General features: G+C 47.1%; 1 pseudogene; it reads left to right on the top strand.

Annotated features, from left to right (window-relative positions):
- The first annotated feature begins 1,671 nt into the window (after window positions 1-1,671).
- LOC132219349 (cyclin-dependent kinase 2-associated protein 1-like) lies at window positions 1,672-2,014 on the top strand (annotated as a pseudogene).
- The last annotated feature ends 11,605 nt before the right edge of the window (window positions 2,015-13,619 follow it).

Below are 13,619 nucleotides of genomic sequence, written 5' to 3' on the forward strand. Positions count from 1 at the left end.
TAGTGACCAGAAGAAAATTCTGGATGTTTTCAATTAAATTAGAGCAGCCTATGAGTGAGAGAAAGAGATAGAGCTGTTTGCCTGTAAGAGTTGCGAACCAGTGGACTGAAAGGTGTTGGGTTTGACTCCAGTCAAGCTAACTGCCTCAGTTGCAGGCTAGATCCTTGGCCTTGGTCTGGGCCAGGGAAACTTACCCTTGGGTGAGGATTGACGAAGAAAAAATTTAGTGATAAGTATGGCACTGCCACTTGCATTAAAACCTCAGGCACGTTAGCTGAGTTCTTTACGTCTTGTTCTTTTCACGGGAAAAATGATCTCACTCATTCATGGATAATAAAGACCATTATAAACTTATGAACAATAATGGATACAGAGGCAGAGCTGCCTCAATCTGATTGTCAAAGTGCAGGGGGAAGGCCAGGGAGGGTTGGGGGGCAGGAGGGAGGGGGGTAAGAGATCCACCGAAGGACTTGTATGCATGCATATAAGCATAACCAATGGACATAAGACACTGGGGTGTAGGAGAGGCCAGGGGATTGTCAAGGGCGGGGGCAAAAAAAAGGACACATATGTAGTACCCTTTGTAATACTTTAAGCAATAAAACAATAAAAATAATGTTATGAAAAAATGAGTTGCAAGGATAAAATATAATAATAAAGTGCTTAACATAAAGAGTTGGCATGTGGTAGGCACTCAATATATATTTCTCATCCTATCTAATAATAGAGAAACATGGTAATTTACTGTAACTTCGCTACCCTTCCCATTGGCTAATCAGGGCAATATGCAAATTAACTGCCAGCCATGATGGCGTTTAACCGCCAACAAAGATGGCGGGTAATTTGCATATGTAGCCGCAATGCTGGGAGGTGAAAGGGATCTGAAACCCAGGCGGCAGGCAAGAGGTGGGGGCGGGCAAAGGCGGCCGGTGATCGGTGATTGCATTGTGGATTGGAGGCAGAGAGAGCCCTGGCGCAGGCCAGCCGGCACCCCTGGACCCCTGGGGCTGTGGGTGCTGGCTGGCCTGCTACCCCGTGATCGCCATGGAAAAAAGACCTTCAAGGCCTGTCCAAGGCAGGTTTGCATTTAAAACTAAGTGGGGTAGTCCGGAACTGCGCGGCACTGACAACCAGGGCAGTCTCCGCGTCGGTGGCACATCTGCGGCTCCAAGTGTGGGGTGTGAGGGCCATGTAAGCCAGAGACTTTGGCTGCAATGGTCAGATAATTTCAGCTCCAATGCAGGCGCAATCAGGGAAGCCATTGGGACCTTCACAAAAAAAAAAAAAAAAAAAAGAAGGCTGAAGAGGAAGGATACTTCCCAGAGCGGATTAAAGAACAGCTGGCAGCCTTGAAGAAACAACATGAAGAAGAGATCCCTCATCATAAAAAGGAGATTTGAGTGTCTGCAGAAAGACATTGAGCAGCACAAGCAGAACACCAAGAAACTGAAAGATCATGATACTGCGGCAGTGTCAGGGTGAGGGGACGGCCATATTTGCCAGTGTGCTCGAGCTGTCAACAACAAAAAGTGTGCGGGAGCTGGGCAGGCACACAGACAGGGTCACAGACCCCAGGCCCACCTCGCCACCGCCTGGCCTCACTGCCACCGCTGCCGGTGCTGTTTCATGGGGCCTGCGCCCCACTTCGGGAGGCAGGGGGCAGAGGAGGGGATGTCTTACAAACCGAACTTGACCATGCACATGCCCGCCACCTCCATCAAGGCCTCTGGGAGCATTCACCCGCCTTCCACCAGCATGGCAACGTCTTCCCAGTACCGCCAGCTGCTGAGTGACTAGGACCAACATCTCTAACACGCAGGGAACAGAGAACAGCCAGGCGTCCCAGAGCAAATATGCTGAGCTGCTGGTCATCATCGAAGAACTAGGGAAGGAGATCTGACTCACGTACGCGGGCAGCAAGAGCGCGATGGAGAGACTGAAACGAGGCATCATCCACATGACAGGGCTGGTTCGGGAGTGCTTGGCCAAGATGGAGCGGAACACCAGGTCCTAGCCCCTAAGTCCGCGTGAAAGGCTTTCCTTCTTCTTCCAAGAAGTGACAGCTCATGCTTGCATCCCCTTCAGATGAAACTTGGTTTCAAAATGGTAACAGCTTGGTTTCTCCTCCCTGTGCCCCTCCCGTGGTTCATCAGGCTCTGAACCTCCCATCGCTGAGATGGAGAAGAGATTTTCGCAGTTATTAGATGTAAGCGTTAGTTCAGAACTACCCAGGGCATTTTGTGTGTTTTTTTAAAGCATTGATTTACATGATGCACGTCAGTTACCTATCACAGCAAGCTGCAGTTGGCCTCCCAGATACGTGTTTCTTTTCTGGATACATTTCTGTTACTCACATGGTTCTTTATGTTTCTCTTCTGAGCTGATCCAACTCTGAGGGTTTGTTTCAGTGAGTCCTGAGGCAGCACTTTAGTAGCCAGATATTTAGTGATTTTAAAGCTATTTTTTATTATTAACTTCTTACCTTAGTGTATTATGGTTAGAGAATATATAGGTATCATGCATGATGGCTCATGCACATATCAATGGAGAAAATACATATATATCTTCTTTGGTATTTATTGAGACTTCCTATGTAGCATAGTATGTGGTAATGATTTATTTTGTTTAAAAGACTGGGTATTATCTGTTAGTCTGATATAATATGTCTAACAAAGCAAACAATAACTTCCATTTGTCAAATTTTCTTCTTATTTTAAAAAATCCTTTATTGCTTCTCATTTAATAGGTCCTATTTCAGGAGGCAGAGTTAAAATTAATGAATTCTATTTTGCAAGACAAGGTGCTTTCCCTTAACTTAAAATACATGCAGTTAAACGTATCCCTGTGGTTTATTACCCATATATATATTTTCCTCAGCAAGACATGCTCTTTAATATGCCCTCCTGTATTTCATTCCCCTACCCTCATCCACTACACAGTGCTGACACTAATATTTTAGATTTTTTCCACTCTTTTTCTGTAATCTTTTAGTCAAGAATAAAATTAGCATGGGGCCACATGGCTCAGTTCTGGGATTTTTGGTTCTGGCTTCACCCAGGACAGCGACCCCTCATAGAATCTCCGATCTGTATCTAAGGAGAAATGAGCTTAGCCCAAGGCCTTGTAGAGAATCAAATGAGGTTGAGGCTTTGTCATGAGGCAGAGAAAATGGCCAATGAGCTCAACCACAGCCCGTGCAGCAGACCTCTCCACTGTCCAGGCACCCAGAGAGCACTTTCCAGGGAGGACCCCACTGAGTTTCTACAATAAACCTGTGAGCTTGACCCTAAGTCAGTGATGGCAAACCTATGACACATGTGTCAGAGGTGGCATGCAAACTCATTGGTTGATTTTTCTTTGTTACATAGCATTTAAGTATATAACATAAATATCAAAAATATAACTCTTGCCAAAGCCGGTTTGGCTCAGTGGATGGAGCGTCGGCCTGTGGACTGAGGGGTCCCGGGTTCGATTCTGATCGGGGGCATGTGCCTGGGTTGCGGGCACATCCCCAGTGGGAGATGTGCAGCAGGCAGCTGATCGATGTTTCTCTCTCATCAATGTTTCTGAATCTATATCCTTCTCCCTTCCTCTCTGTGGGAAATCAATAAAATATATTTTAAAAATTTTAAAAAATATAACTCTTTGTTTTACTATGGTTGCAAATATCCAAAAATTTCTATATGTGGCATGGCACCAGAGTTAAGTTAGGGTTTTTCAAAATGCTGACATGCAGAGCTCAAAAGTTTCGCCATTACTGCCCTAGGTTCACCCTGTGGTTAGAGGCACAAGCACTCAGAGACATGAAGTGCCCTGAAGACTCCCAGCAAGCAGGGTGCCGCGTGACCACTGTGCTGTGCAGGGACAGGGTGCTCACCTGGTAAATAGGTGGACCCACACCTGTTGGGTGGAACAAATGTTCTGTCATAACACAGAGAGATGAGGGCGAAAGCATAGTCCCTGCTCAGGAAGGCGGGCAGCTGGTATTGCACCAGTTTGTCTAGCCGGTGTGCCTGGGGGTCTGCACCACACACCTATTTTTTTAGGAAAGCACGAGTGGATGGTGTGGGGCCACTTGGCGGGTTGGCAGCTGGGGCCCAGGGCTGGGCTGACTGGCCTCCATGTTCTGCTCAGGATGCCCGCAATGGGAGGCCAGTCCTTGGCATCTGACCACCAGCTCTGAGTCCTGTGGAGGCAGAGTCCTGGCTTCCAGGAAGGGCAGGTGGAGAAGGGAGAACCCTTCTCGCTGGGAGTGTTAGTGGCCCTGAGGCCAAAACTCACCTTCCATGATTCTCCAGCTCAGCACTGCCCGCCTGACCCCCAGAGAGCTCTGGTTAATCAGCAGAGCAGTTGGGGCTCCCAATGGGGGCTGCACATTAGCTTCCGGGTAGTGAGCACTTTCGTACTTAAGAAGGTTTCTCTTTGTGTTTCCAGGGTCGGTTTCTGTACTAAACTGAAAGGTGAACAGAAAAGCAGGTGGGCCCTCCTGTGCTTGGCATCTGCAGGGTCGCAGGCAGGGTTGGAAGGTGTAGTCAGAATGTCTGGACATGCACATGGGGAAGTGCTGGATGCGGAAGGACCCTGGGCTGCCAGCTGGAAGAACTTCATTCCACACCACACCTTTGATGAGGACCCGCAGAATGTTCTCCTGCTTCTTCGCCCTGCAGACCAGGTGGCTTATGCCTCCAAGCACTGGCTTTTGGATTTTGGACTCCATGCCTTGTCCTGGTTTTCTTGGGCGAAAACAACACCTTCTTTTTCTTCTCCTTGGTGAGTACTGTCATGCACATGGTGGGTGTTGCTTTGGCCTGGCCACTGCTGGGCAGCCTGCTGACCTGGAGAGACTGGAAGGTGCACTTGAGAGTGTTGTTGGCGGTAGGCAGGTCTTTCTTCTTCGAGTCTTTCTTCCTGTCTGTGGGCTGGGCTGCCGTCCAGCAATCCACCTGCCGCTCCATCAGCTTGGCGCCATCGCCCTGGCTGGGGGAGGACAAACCCCACTCACTGACAAGATGAGTGGGATGACAAGGCCTCATTGGTGAACAGAGGTAGGGACAAAGGGAAGGATAAAAGCACGCTGCAGCGCAAGGGGGTCCATCATCTGAGTCTCCCGACGTCTCTGAGGACTGTTGCACTGTCCCAACTTTCTCCTGCCACCCTTAAAAGAATGAACTATAAGGAATCCTCATTGGGTCTCTTCTGCTTGTAGGAGATCAGGGCTTCCTCGATGGGAAGCTGAGAGGAACAGATGTTCCCGTGATGTACTGCGTGATTCTCGTCACGATGTCCAGTGTGTCTTGTATGGCGCTCTGGGCCTCCAGATTATGGAACAGGTCCCATCAGGCCAGGTCCTGGGAGAAGCTGTTGTAGTGGTAATGCATGGAGCCCAGGTACCTGGCCACGAAGTTGGAAGCCAGCGGGATGACCAGGAAGTGCACATAGCCCAGCCAACCGAGCATCTTATAGGACAGCAGCTCCAGGAAGACCCACAGCACAGCGCTCAAGTAGTGCTGTGCCCCTGCCACCAGGATCTTCAGCGGCTTAAGGGGCTGGGAATTATCATTACAGTATCTCTGTATCCACCAGATGATGGAGCTGAAGGCCACCGGACCTCAGCCATGAAGCAGATGCACAGCCCAGGCAGCATGAGTCCCTGCAGGGTGTCTGAGGGGGAACTGCTCCTGCCAATCAGAGGTTTGACCAGGATGATGTTCTCTGGCAGCTGGTCATCAGAGATGAGGATGTGGTTCAGCTGGTTGTACATGGTCTTCCTGGGGATCTGCAGCTATCTCCCTAGGTCTGGCCATGCTCATTGTCTGAGCTCTTGGCTCACTTGTTCTTTGGCTGTGCCGTCTGCCGCCCCTTCCGGAACCTGACCAGCCATGGTGGCGGGGATGCTTCCCCTTGGCCTTGGTGGAGGGGATGAGAGACTCAGTCTTGGTGATGCGCCTAGTGAGCAGCATCTTCTTGGTGAGCATGTCCAGGGCTGAGGTCTCTGCCTCCGGGCTGTCCTTGGGCGGTGCTGGTGCTCCCCTGGGTGGGCTTGCTCTGGGGCTCTAAGTGGGAGACACTGTCACTTGGCTGTTGCTGACTGAGCTTGGTCTTTTTGGGCACTTCAGCTGGACTAGGAGGCTCCTTTGTTTTGCTTTGTTTGTTTTGATAACCCTCACCAGAGGTTATTTTTCCACTGAATTTTTAGAGAAACTTGAAGGGACGGGGAGAGACAGAAAGGGAGAGAAGCATCGATGTGAGAGAGACACATGGATTGCTTGCCTCCTGCATGTGCCATGGCCAGGGCTGGGGATCAAGCCTGTAATCAACACAGTTGTGCCCGTGACCAGATTTGAACCCGGGACCATTTACTCCCTGCGTCAACACACTAGCCCTCAGCAGAACCAGCTTAAACTCGGAAGCTCCGCCTGGCTCTGGGCACCATGGATGCTCCCCATGTCCATTTTTGAACTGAAATGTGACAGGCCTTCGCAGTATGGCCTGAGCTTGGGTTTGGTGGTGCTGAGAAGGCTGTCATCTTCTTCCCTGTCTGGGCTACTGTCACTGGTTCTCCAGCATGTTAGACAGAAGGTGCGGGTCCTCCTCTACTCGGGTACATGATCTGCAGGGTCCTGCTCACGGTCCAGGGCCTCCTCCGACACTTAGGCCCAGCTCAGCCAAGCCACTACATTCTGCTTGTCATGGACCTTGTTGTGACTTTCAATAGTCACTGCTTCCTGATCCAGTTCCTATCCATGGGCGGCATCTTCACCGGCCTCCTGCTCAGTGAAGCTCTGATACTCCTTTATAGAGTAGTGATTTGTAGACTTGGTCTTGGGCCGGCCTACATGGCGCTGTCCACACGGTGAGAAGACTGGCTAGACATGGAGGAGGTCCAGACTCAGGCGACTTTGGGGGAGGGGGTGCTGTGGGCCGCCGAGTCTGAAACACTGTCTCTGGGCTGTTTGATGCCTGAGGGCTCACATGTTTTCTTGCACTTTGGCCATAATTGCAGGCTCCTCTTGGCTCCGGGCCCTGTGGATGCTTCCGTCTGTGTCTGTGAGCTGGAGTGTGCCAACCCTTCAAAGAACAGTCTGAGCTTGGGCTTGTGGGTGCTGAGGGTGCTGTTCTCATCCTCCATGTCTGGACCACTGTCCCTGGGGTTTCGCAGTGTGTTAAATAGAAGGTCCATGTCCCACTCCAACTCTGGGACGTGCTCTGCTGTGTCCTGCTCGAGTCCACAGCCTCCTCCAACACTTTGAACTTTCCCAGACACACCACCACTTTTTATTTGATATTTTATGGCCTGGTAATGCACATCTTTCCTAATATCCATGGCCTCTACTGCTTGAGCATCCCCATGTCAATGCCCTTCTCAGCCAGGTTCGGTCCATAGGTGGCATAGTTGCTGGCCTGTTGCTCAGAGGAGAAGCTCTGATGTACCCCCTCGAAGTAATGAACCCTTGACTTAGCCTTGCATCTGTCCTGTATGGCACTGTCCTCCCAGTGGATGGGCTGGTTGGACAGGGAGCAATCCAGATCTCGGCCAGTTTAGCAGAAGCCTCCTCGGCCACTTTGTCCACCCTTCAGGGTTTGCTGCCTGACCTTGGCCATGCGGATGGCACCCACAGGGAGTGTCTTCTAGCTCCAGATGATCTGGTTCTTAAAGCACTTCCTCCAGTGCAACAGGGCCTGTAGCTTGTTGCCTTCTCACAGAGGAAGTGGGGGTCCTGCAGTGAGGTCAACCCCAGGACTGTCACTGGGGAACAGCACACTCCCGTAGGATGTACTTGGAGCCCTGCATCTTCACAGTGATCACCATCGATATGAGGTTGGAGTACTGCATCTTCATGGCGATCACCATGGAGTTGAGGTCTTTCTCCAACTCTTTGAACACCACCATCTTCATTAAGGTCAGGTTGCACAACCTGGGCACGAATCTGAGGCTGGGGCTGTCCAACTCCTGGGTAGCAAACAGGTTCTTGGGCATTGGTGTTGAACCTGGGCAGAGGGATGGGGGAGCGGGAGGTGTGGAGACCAGGACTGTGGGCAGCAAGGTAGCTGCATCTGCTTACAACATACAGGTCCTGCTGCATTCTGGGGTGATGGTTACTCTTCCTGTGTTGGGACAGAGGAGGGACATTCCCTCAGGGGCAGTTTATGAACTGCCAGGTGGGTTGGGGCTTTAGTTCGGACGAATCCCCTAAGTCCATGATTGGCAAACTGCGGCTCTCGAGCCACATGCGGCACTTTGGCCCCTTGACTGTGGCTCTTCCTAAGCCTTAGGAGTACCCTAATAAAGTTAATAACAATGTACTTACCTATATAATTTAAGTTTAAAAAATTTGGCTCTCAAAAGAAATTTCAATCGTTGTGCTGTTATATTTGGCTCTGTTGACTAATGAGTTTGTCGACCACTGCCCTAAGCACTCAGTGACTGTTGTCAGGAGGTGAGGCACAAGTGATCCAAGAATTGTGTATGTGAAAAGGAACCACATGCTCACTGACTAGCTCAGGGAAGCCCTGTGTGGTGTTCTTGCAAACTCAGAGACCTAAAGTTATCAAAAAGAATGTTCTGAAATGAAAACTTTTAAACTGAAAGCAGTTTATGGTGGGTAGTTATGTCCTAGGCTGGCATCTTCCCAGACGAAGGGCAATCTTAACCTTCACTGAGCCTGTCTATTGCCTTTTGGCATCTACAATAACATATAATTTGGAATGTCAAAGGAATTTCCCTATTTCCAGGCCCCTCAACACATAGGCAATGCTCTGCGGAGACCACAAATCCCCTCATTCTTACTGAGTTCATTGTTGACTTGGAACTATCCTATATCCACATGTAAAAGAAGTATGTCTGTGTCATTTTACTGTTTATCCAGTCACAGAGGATTCGCTGCTTTGATTTCTCTGAAACCCTAATGCATCACCACTGGGTTTCCTGTTACCACCATACATCTCCTGTTCTGATTGTAATGTATAAAATAAGGTGCAAAACTGCCAGAGAGAATATCTCAATCCGCTGAGAGTTTCATCCTGCCAGTTATTGACAGTGGGACTTAAATAAACGACCAAAATTCTTGACAAGTTTGAATGTTTCATACTTTGAATTTTACCTCACGTAGTGGGTCAGGATTCCAAAAGAGCTCACCCAGGACCAACCCGTGGACATGGTGTTAGGATTCAACAAAGGACCCATTGAACTGCTGGTTCCCCACCCATTGGGTGAACCTGGGTGAGTTGTATCTTAAATCCATGACTTTTCCCTTGCTGGTGGTATAGGGTTAGATTTATTTGAGCTGTATTTTTAAATACTCCAGATAGAACTAAGATTAAGGTTTGATGGAACTTAGGTTAAGACAAGACAGTAGGAAAAAAATTGGTGGCTGTTGTTAAATTGTGCCTTTCCAATCGGAATTGCTTTCTGAGAATCAGAGCAAAAAAAACCCCAAAAAACAACAACACCCAATATCATTCAAATTAGAGTTGAACTAAATCAGCTCCAAAAATACAGTGTCATATTCTCCCTCAGGTCTGAGTATTAGGTATTCTTAGGGGACTAAGAATATCTTTGGATGTGTGATGTCATTCCTCATGATGTGCAGGAGCCCCAAACAAAATTTGAACACAATTGCAATTAAAGTGACTGGTTCTGGTGGGGGAGCACCCATAAGGTTTGGTCAACCGTTCCCTGACCCTCTGGTTGTTTGAGACAGCAGGGAGATCAACCGAGGCACATCAGAGGTTTGAATGTGATTTGAGGGGTGAGAGCCTCCTGGAGCTCAACAGATAAGCAACACAGGTTGACCAACTACATTATATAACAATCCTAGAGAATTTGCTCAGATTCTGCAGATATCGGAAAGAAAAGAAAAACCACATACACATACACACAACTACAAAACAACAACAACAAAACACACCTAAAATTAACATGGGAAGTGGTGCCTCCAAGTCCAGGAGATGCCCGATCCCATCCCTCACTAATATTCCTGATAGGAAGCTTTTACTTACACATGCTTTACAGAAATGGGAAGATTTAATTAGAAAATATCCTCCTAAAATGGACAAAGTGCAGTTTTATTTGTGTGCCTAAATTAATTTTTGGCATGCAATGAAAATTAGGAAAATGCCAGGTCTAGCATTAAACTGAATGAATGAATGGAAGCATATCTTGATTTGGAAATCAGGAGATTTTCAGAAGCACATATAAATTCCTTTAAAAACAATTAAGGAATTAGAAATTTTATAGACTGTCTCTGAACTCTTCGGAAGGTAATAATTGCCAACACCCCATTCTTCCACCTTCTCTAGTTCCCCCACTATATTCTGCACCCTTTTCCATCCTTCGTCCTTTCCCTTCAGTCCCCTCCATTATCACTTCCTACTGACTTAAGAGAAAATGAGAATAGGAATTCTAACAACTCCCTTTGGAGAAAAGCTTGTCTCAGCAAGAGAGGAACCAGCAAATGTTCCTGATTTTCTCAATGACCCTGGTGGGTTCACAAAGGCATTTAACTCTTAGAATATGTAATCCTGGATTTTCTAACTGATTCCAATTAATATAGCTAATGGTTTTTGTCAGCAAATGCAACACAAATTCTAAATAAGGCTTTCAGGAAAATTCCTGTAGAGAAATCTGTTCACTGAAATGGGATGTAGAAAACCAATAACAAACAAACCACACACACACACACACACACACACACACACACACACACACACACACAAACACACACACACAAACACACACACACAAACACACACATACACACACACACACAGATATAGGGTTGATCCATGGGTGTTTGCATTCTCACTGATAGTTTGGGAGCAGGTGAAATTATCATAGAAAGAGAAGCCACTAAGACCCCTGTAGACACTGGGGCTACTCTATTCCTAACCACAGCCAACTAATTATCTTCTCCTTCAGAGTAAACCTTCTGTGGAAATGGCAGGAATATTTAACCAATGTCTGTTTTTAATCAAAACCTGTTTCCAACTAGGGAATGTTATAGCAATATTAGCAAATATCTATCTTTGCTAATAAAATATGCCCCAAATCAGCTGATAGGGAGAGGTGTTTAGTTTGCTTATTTGTTTGTTTTATGAAATCAGTAATACCCACACATGCTTTTTCCAGAAGGGTAATATGTATTTAGAAATAAATGAACAAGATACTGAGCCCAACAGAGCCTGAGATGAATCCAGCGGTGTGTCCTCAAAGTTGGGGTCCTGGCTCCACCCAGGTTTCCTCGGGGGCTCTGAAAAAGGATCTGCTGGTGGCATCATGCACAGACATGGAAAGGCATGGGGGAGATGGTGAGCATTCAGCAGGTAAATGAGCCTTTCGCCAGTATTTTACTGAAAGGGAGTCCAGAGTTGGAACCACAGGCATGCACCTCTGTCCAGTGCCCACCCAGGGTGGAGGGAGCTGGGCCCCTTTGTTGTGAGGTCAGGCTTATGCAGTTCTGAACCCAACCCTCAATGGAAAATTGGGAAACTGATGTCCATAGAGTGGCAGATATCACCCAATGTCCATGACATTCAGAGCCCAGAGTTCAGGAATGTTCATACCTTCCAGGCCAAGGCTCCCACCTCTCCAACAGAGTTGGTCTGGACATTAGAAATCCTGACATACTGGGAAGCTCCTGCATGTTCCTCCATATCTAGGGGTCAGGGGGCGCTTTGTTCTGGGACCCAGAAAGAGCACTAGCTCTCTCTCTCTCTCTCTTTTTTTTTTTACTAAGAGAAATATTTGTATTATTTTATTTTATTATGGTTTAAAGTATAACATATGTTTCCATTTTTCCCCTAGACCCCTCCCCAGCCACCCCCACCTGCAGCACATGCACCTACCCCCTTAATGGCTGTGTCCACTGATTATGCTTATATGCATGCATTCAAGACCTTTGCTTGGTCTCTTACTCTCTCCCCCACTCTCCCCTGCCTTCCTGCTGAGGTTTGAGGGTCTGTTTGATGCTTCTCTGTCTCTGGATCAATTTTTGTTCATCAGTTTATGTTATTCATTATATTCCACAAATGAATGAGACCGTGTGATATTTACTTTTATCTGACTGGCTTATTTCACTTAGCATAATGCTCTCCATGTCCATCCAAGCTGTTGTGAATGGTAAGACTTCTTTCTTTTTTACAGCAGCATAGTATTCCATAATGTAGATGTACCACAGGTTTTTTACACTCAGCTGCTGTTGGGCACTTACGCTGATGGGAATATAGGCTGTTTCCAAATCTTAGCTATTGTGCTGCTATGAACACAGGGATGCATATATCCTTTTTGATTGGTGTTTCTGCTTTCTTGGGATATATTCCAGAAGTGGAATTACTGGGTAAAATGGGAGTTTCACTTTAATTTTTCAATGAAGCTCCATACTGTTTTCCAGAGTGCCTGCTCCAGTCTACGTTCCCACCAGCAATGCACAAGGGTTCCTTTTTTTCCACATAATCACCGGCATTTGTCCTTTCTTGATTTCTGGATGATAGCCATTCTGACAAGTGTGAGACGGTATCCCATTGTGTTTTGAAAAAATATATTTTTATTGATTTCAGAGAGAGAGAGAAAAACATCAATGATGAGAGAATCATTGATTAGCTGCCTCCTACATGCCCCTATTTCGGATCAATGCCCAAAACTGGGCATGTGCCCTTGACCGGAATTGAAGCCGGGACTTTTCATTCCTCAGGCCAACACTCTATCCACTGACTAAACCAGCCAGGGCCCTCGTTTTTGTTTTCATTTGCACCTCTCACATGATTATTGACTAAAAGCATGTTTTCATAAGGCCATGAGACATATGAAAACAGAACTTTTTTTCTTGTGACTAACAAAAAGAATTTTATTCAACTCACTGAAGTCACATGTCCACATACAACCGTCATCACTGTGGCCAGGCCAGTGAGCTGTGCTGATAACTCCACTCTGGGGCCTTGACCCAAACTCCCCAGACCACCTGGATATGGACATTGGCAGCTGTTACAAAGGGGGAAATGGAAGTCATGTCCCCCACAAGCCATTGTCAAATAAAATGTCAACTTCTGGTTTCCACTCTGACATATGACCTTGTAAGTTCTTACTCTCATCCTTACAATAAGAAAAATGATGAATAATCCAAAAAATCAGGAAGTCTTTTTAGTTCCACCAGATCATTGAAGGCATATGGCTATGAAATGAATCGTTGCCTCTGCAAACTACTGTATTCAGGCTTTGTTAACACAATACAACCTAGCACTAACATATGTGTGTGTGCGCACACACAATCTCTCTCTCTCTCTCTCTCTCTCTCTCTCTCTCTCTCTCTCTCTCTCTCACACACACACACACACACACAGTCAAATGACCCTGGGTGGAATTAAAAGAAAATCAGACATCGAGGAGGTGACAATAGGAAGAAAAAGAGGTTGTAGGCACTTTTGCCTTGTGGCATTCCTCCTCCTACTTTATAGCTACTACCTTCATGAGCGTGAATATCGCTAAGAAGCAAATGCTGCAATAATCCATTGTGCAGGCAGAGAAGAGACAGGATCTAACAGGCACAATGACTTATCCAGGATCAAGAAGAGGTAAGAATGAGGGGTTGAGTCTGAGCCCTGGTCTGTCTCCTCAAACCTAGCAC

Source organism: Myotis daubentonii, chromosome 16, assembly GCF_963259705.1.
Source record: "Myotis daubentonii chromosome 16, mMyoDau2.1, whole genome shotgun sequence".
NCBI lineage: Eukaryota > Metazoa > Chordata > Mammalia > Chiroptera > Vespertilionidae > Myotis > Myotis daubentonii.